This window comes from Capricornis sumatraensis, chromosome 3 (assembly GCF_032405125.1).
Source record: "Capricornis sumatraensis isolate serow.1 chromosome 3, serow.2, whole genome shotgun sequence".
Taxonomy (NCBI): Eukaryota; Metazoa; Chordata; class Mammalia; order Artiodactyla; family Bovidae; genus Capricornis; species Capricornis sumatraensis.
The window spans coordinates 160351874-160359259 of record NC_091071.1 but is presented as its reverse complement, the minus strand read 5'-3'; positions in this window follow the sequence as shown (position 1 = coordinate 160359259).

Sequence of the window (7386 nt, the reverse complement as noted above, 5' to 3'; positions counted from 1 at the left end):
AGTCACTCAGTCATGTCCGACTCTTTGTGACTCCATGAATCGCAGCACACCAGGCCTCCCTGTCCATCACCAACTCCCGGAGTTCATCTAAACTCATGTGCATCAAGTCAGTGATGCCATCCAGCCATCTCATCCTCTGTCCCCTTCTCCTCCTTCTCCCAATCCCTCCCAGCATCAGAGTCTTTTCCAATGAGTCAACTCTTCACATGAGGTGGCCAAAGTATTGGAGTTTCAGCTTTAGCATCAGTCCTTCCAATGAACACCCAGGACTGATCTTCAGAATGGACTGGTTGGATCTCCTTGCAGTCCAAGGGACTTGCAAGAGTCTTCTCCAACACCACAGTTCAAAAGCATCAATTCTTTGGCACTCAGCTTTCTCCACAGTTCAATTTTCATATTCATACATGACCACTGGAAAAACCATAGCCTTGAATAGACAGATCTTTGTTGGCAAAGTAATATCTTTTCTTTTCAATATGCTATCTAGGTTGGTCATAAATTTCCTTCCAAGGAGTAAGTGTCTTTTAATTTCATGGCTGCAGTCACCATCTGCAGTGCTTTGGGAGCCCCCAAAAATGAAGTCTTCCACTGTTTCCCCATCTATATCCCATGAAGTGATGGGACCAGATGCCATGATCTTCGTTTTCTGAATGTTGAGCTTTAAGCCAACTTTTTCACTCTCCTCTTTCACTTTTAAGAGGCTTTTTAGCTCCTCTTCACTTTCTGCCATAAGGGTGGTGTCATCTGCATATCTGAGGTTATTGATATTTCTCCCGGCAATCTTGATTCCAGCTTGTGCTTCTTCCAGTCCAGCATTTCTCATGATGTACTCTGCATATAAGTTAAATAAGCAGGGTGACAATATACAGCCTTGATGTACTCCTTTTCCTATTTGGAACCAGTCTGTTGTTCCATGTCCAGTTCTAACTGTTACTTCCTGACCTGCATAGGTTTCTCAAGAGGCAGGTGAGGTGGTCTGGTATTCTCATCTCTTTCAGAATTTTCCACAGTTTATTGTGATCCACACAGTCAAAGGCTTTGGCATAGTCAATAAAGCAGAAATAGATATTTTTCTGGAACTCTCTTAGAGTTCAAATCAAAACTGCAATGAGATATGCTTACCAGAATGAGCAAAATAAAGAATAGTGACAACCCCAAAGCTGGCAAGGAAACCAGTTCAAAGCAGAGAAACCAAGTCATTGGTAGCAATTATATAAAATAGTATAGGTATTCTGGAAAAGTATATGTTACAAAACCACATATATGTTTACAATACAATTCAGCAATTCAGACATGTAGTACAGAGAAATGAAAACTTAAGGCTCACCAAAAAAAAAAAAAATCTATACATAAACATTTATGGTACTTTATTCATAATAACCCAAAACTGAAAACAGCTCAAAAGTCTTTCAACAAGTGAAGGGTTAAATAAGCTATGGTAACAATACATCCATCCCCAGAATAGCACTCAGCCATAAAGGAGACTGATACATGTAAAACTTGGATGATCTCAGTGGAATAATGCTGTATGCAAAAGCCTAGCTCAAAAGGATATATACTGTATAATTCCTTTTATATAACATCCTTTTTATTGGTGTATAATTGCTCTACAATGTTGTGTTAGTTTCTGCTGTACAACAAAGTGTTTCACCTATATACATATATCCCTTCCCTTTTGTACCTCCCTCCTACACCCCATTCCACCCAACAAGGTCATTATAGAGCACTAAGCTGGCTAGCAGGAACCTGCTACATAACATTCTTGAGATAAGAAAAGTACAGCGATGGAGAATAGATTAGTGGTTACTAGGAGTCAGAGCGGAGAAGGCAATGGCAACCCACTCCAGTACTCTTGCCTGGAGAATCCCAGGGACGGGGGAGCCTGGTAGGCTACTGTCTATGGGGTCACACAGAGTTGGACACGACTGAAGTGACTTAGCAGCAGCAGCAGGAGTCACAGAGGAAGAGTGGGAAGGGAGTGTGACTGTAAAAGGGTGATGTGAGGGGTCCTGGTGACAGGATTGTCGTGTCTTCACTGCTGTGGTCATACACATCTACCCATGCAATAACAAAGCATAGAAATTAGTGCATGCAAATAAGTGCCCGTAAAACTGGTGAAACCCAAACACAGCCAATGTCATGTTAGTTTCTCAGATGTGATTCTGTACTATGTAGCTATGCAAGCTGTTCCTGTTGGGGAAAACTGGGTGAAGGCTGCTAGGACCTCTCCGCATTACTTCTTAATGTGAACCTACAACTTTCTCCAAATAAAAAGCTTAAAAAATAAATATCACTCAGTTGTGTCCAACTCTTTGTAACCCTGTGGACTGCAGCACACCAAGCTTCCTTGCCCTTCACTATCTCCCAGAGTTTGCTCAAATTCATGTTCATGAGTCAGTAATGCCATCCAACCATCTCATCCTCCGTCATCCCCTTCTCTTCCTGTTCTTGATCTTTCCCAGCATCAGGGTCTTTTCCAGTGAATTAGTTCTTCACATGAGGTGGCCAAAGTATTGGAGCTTCAGCTTCAGCATCAGTCTTTTCAATGAATATTCAGGACTGACTTCCTTTAGGTTGGACTGGTTGGATCTCCTTGCAGTCCAAGGGACTCGCAAGAGTCTTCTCCAACACCAGTTTGGAAACATCAATTCTTTGGTGCTCAGCTTTCTTTATAGTCCAACTCTCACATCCATACACGACTACTGGAAAAACCATAGCTTTAACTATATGGACCTTTGTCAGCAAAGCAAAATTAAGCTGCAAAGGACATGTCTAGATCAAAACGGCACCTGGTTTGAGACCCCCAAAGCTCTCCTTTCCAGCTTCTCCCTGGCAACTCCATTTGCTCATCCTCAGCCAGACTAGGAAGATTATGATCTTTCCATACTCACCCCTGCGCCTGGATTGTCCTGTTTTCACCTTGTGTACTTGGTGAATTCCTTTCCTCTGTCGACAACATCCAATTCTTTCTCCAGCACTATCAACCTTGGGACTAGCCACCGTCTCTTTTCTGAACTACTGGTGTAAACTCCCTATTACTCTCCAAGTTTCACCCTTATCATCAGTAAATTCTGTTTTGCACGCTGCATCTAGGGTTCGAACCACATCATGCCAAAGCTGACAATCCACCAATGGCTCCCTTCATGCTCTGAATTTGTTTTAATCCCTTATCCCAGCCCACAGGCTCTGCCTGATTGACCCCTAATCCACTTTCGTTAGCCTCACCCACTTGCCACACTCGCTTTCTTTCCATTTGTCAAACACATAAAGCATATGCCAATTTGCACACTTTTATCCTAGCTGTTTTCTATGCCTGGAGAAAAGTTTTCCAAATCTCTGCATGATTGATTCCTGCTTAACTTTCAGGCCTAAAATTAAATCTCACCTCCACAGAGTGACCTTCTCTGATGACTCAATCTGAAGTAACCCTTAGGGTATGGTTTATAAACAAGGGAATTTTGCTTCTCCGTTGGCACTTATTTATTGTTTGTCTCTCTCCCCCCATGAGAGCTGAGTCCTATCTGCCTATCTACTCACACAGTGCTGTGTGCCTGGTGCCCGCAAAAATGCCGGGCACAACCTCAGTAAACACCCACTTAAAGAAACAAAGCTCTGGAGGCTTTTTATGCCTTCCTCTGATCATTCACGGAGTCAATTACTCCCTCATCTGTGCGAGCAGCTGCCTTTTACAGGATCCCACTGGAACACCCACACAATCACGCACGTGCCTGTTTACAAGACCTTGAAGTTCTATGAAGGCAGAAACCACACGTTTTGAAGTCCCAGGTTCTTTCACAGTATAAGTCCTCAGTTAATATGTGACGAACAAATGACCTCACCCTCTTTTCAGGGGATGACAGCAGGTGGTCACATCCTCAAGAATACATTTAAAGCCATTTACAAGGCCAGTGATGATGGGTATTGAACAGTGTCTCACATGAGGCCTGAGGGTCAGATGCAGATCGACACTTTCCTTCTCACTAAGTATGCAGTTCAGCCGTGCCCTTAAGCTTCTGGCCAAAGACATTCTTCACAGAAAGCTCACAAAATAAAGCAGCAAAGCTGAAAACCAAAAGCACAAATGCATTTTCTAGAAAGATTTTGGGCTTCCCCGATAGCTCAGTTGGTAAAGAATCCACCTGCAATGCAGGAGACCCCAGTTCGATTCCTGGGTTGGGACGATCTGCTGGAGAAGGGATAGGCTACCCACTCCAGTATTCTGGCCTCGGGAATTCCATGGAATGTATAATCCATGGGGTTGCAAAGAGTCAGACACAACTGAGAGACTTTCACTTTTTTCAGAAAGATTTTAAATTGGAACGCTTTTTAAAAAAGCAAATTATCGTGGTGGATTCATGTCAATGTATGGCAAAACCAATATAGTATTGTAAAGTAAAATAAAGTAAAAATAAAAATTAAAAAAAAAAAGGCAAATTATATAAACACCAGTGAAAGGAAAACTCCATAATAACAATACAACACAATTAAATCACGATTTTCAGAAGGGATGCCCAAGTGACCTTGCTTCTGGGGGGTCACCAGAGAAGATGCTGGAAACTCAAGAGGTTAAAGTCAACTTGGAAGCAAGTATTCCTTTTTTAATTCACGCTAATATAAGATCATGCTAAAGTCCTTTTTGTTGCCTGTACAAAGAAATGTAGTAATTAGATACCAGCAAAACTGACCAACCAACAAAAAATATATAGGCCCCATAGCTGGACAAGAAAAAACCTTTGGAATGAGGTACCTAAAGTGTCCAGTCTAGGTGGATACTTAATAACATCCACCATCTAAGTGTCTCAGTGGGTTTCCAACAGGCCAGAAACACAGCTTCCCTAGGGAAGACTTACCCTGGATGCCGCCCACTTGAGGACCATGCTGCACCCAGCTCCCCTCACCCTAACCCCAGGGATTAGGGCCTTTGTTTTAATCACCAGCCTCTCAAGGTGGCTCAGATGGTAAAGAATCCGCTTGCAATGAAGGAGACCCAGGTTGATCCCTGGGTTGGGAAGATCCCCTTGAGAAAGGAACGGCTACCGACTCCAGTATTCTTGCCTGAAGAATTCCATGGACAGAGGAGACTCGTGAGCTACAGTCCATGGGATCACAAAGAGTTGGACATGACCGAGCAACTAACATTTTCACAATCTTGGAGTAAATCAAGGGCAAGAACAGAGATAAGCCTAATTCCCTGGGACCCACGATCTTCAAAATGGCTATTTTGACTGTTTTATCAAGAAGGGTGTTCATGGATATTCTTTTCCCTATGAGCTATTCTGACACAGAAAAAAGAATTAGAAACTAAGAGCCACTGAGGGGAACATAAGAGGTGTCTGGAACACATCATTAACCCACCAGGAGCCAGCTGTTCTTGTTGTTCAGTCACTAAGTCATGTCTGACTCTTTGCGACCACGTGGACTGTGGCACATCAGGCTTCCCTGTCCACTATCTCCCGGAGTTTGCTCAAACTCATGTCCATTCAGTCGGTGACGCCATCCAACCATCTCATGCTCTGCCGCCCCCTTCTCCTGCTCTGTCTTTTCCAATGAGTCAGCTCTTCACATCAGGTGGCCAAAGTATTGGAGCAGGAGGTAGGACTAAAATCTTCACCAAACACTTCAATGAAAGTCACAGAAATACGGGACTGAGTATTTTCACCCAGGAAATAATTTCACCCAGCTCTGTAATTGTTCATAAAACTCTGGGAATACAACGTGGGAGGCTGTTAATTACCACTGATGGCTCTGTGATGCCTTTTAAACTTGAGGTCAGAATACAGCCTGAGTGCTGTAAGGTTGATGGGCTAGGATGGGTTGGGAGGCTGTGAAAGATGGAAGATGTATATTGATTGAACTTGGTGAGCTCAAACAGGTAACTGAAGGGATAATACTAGGTAAGACCTGAAGGGCAAGTGGCCAGCATCACTATTCGCCTTTTTCTTAAAACAGGAATTGGTATCTTGGAATGAGCATTGACTGGGAAGGATGGGCAGTGCTATCTGGTTTTGTCCAAATCACAAGGCAGCTGTTTGCCTGTCTACGTAAGTAAGTCACTAAACCTCTCTAAACAGTTTTTTCCCTCTTATAATCACTGAGCTCAGACCCTCCCAAGGGTCCTTCCAGCTCTTAATTCATCAATGAGTTTAATAAAACTGAATGATCCATTAAAACTAAAAGGTATTCTGTAACTATATGCTCACAAAGGGAATTACTGATTTATCTAGAGGGCAGAAGTGATTTTTATTTGATGTGGATTCAAAGTTTCATTTTTTAAACTTGTATACAACTAATTGTGAGATTTCAGTCAAATTTACACGATGAGAGGTTAAACAGATAATGCTAGAACTGTGATTTAAATTAATACAAGCATATAAGCCAGCAATGTTCATTCTTTCTGGACAAACAATTTATTGGGACAACTAAATTCTTTCTTGATGTGAGCTGTGCCAAATGCCCTGTCACATTAAAAGCAGCAGAGAAACCTAAATATCAGGTTCTTTCCAAGCTGAGGACAGGATGATTTTCCCTTTGTACCTTGGCCAGTCCACCCCTTGCTTTTCTCACCCACTCACAGCTTCGCTATCACCTCCCATGCTGCCTTAACCCACAAGGGGCCTGGTAAAAGTCATCAGATATTTCATCACAGACACAATCCACCTCGTCTTCATCCATGTTATCATAGAATCCTTTAAGAAATCTGAGAATACTCGTCAATAAGGTGTGGAAACAATTATGACCAGACTGCTCATCACATCACTTGAGTAAGTGGATGACATTTGCTAAGTGGTTGATGGCAAAAATCATTCCAGGAAGGGAAGCAGTGGAACCATCAGCCACATGATTAGCAGGAAATGAGACACAGAGACACATTTCATCACTCCTAGGGCATGAGTCGAAAGAATTCAATTTAGGATAACATATGTACTTAGTTCACTTGTTGAATTGCTCCAAAACAAAAACAAAAACAAAAAAAACACCCACAAAATCCTACCACTTGCTAGCACTGGCGGTTTGGTGCAAGAGATTCAGAGGAAGTCCCCATAGTCCAAGCAGGAGAGAGTAAAATTTTTAATAACTCATGCATACAGTCCTTTTATTCTCGCATTTTCAATTGTGATGTCATTCACAGAAACTATACATTTTTCCTTCTGTAATTCAATAATTTTTGGTATATTCACAAAATTCTCTATTGTAGAACATTTTTTCCACACCCCAAAGAAACCCTATGCCCATTAGCGGTCACTTATTCTTCCTCCATCCCAAGCCCTGGGAAGCACTCTTCTGTCTCAGTGGATTTGCCTGTTTTGAACACTTCATATAAATGGAATCATACATATATGGTCTTTCATATCTGGCTTATTTCATTTAGCATGTTTGCAAGGTTCA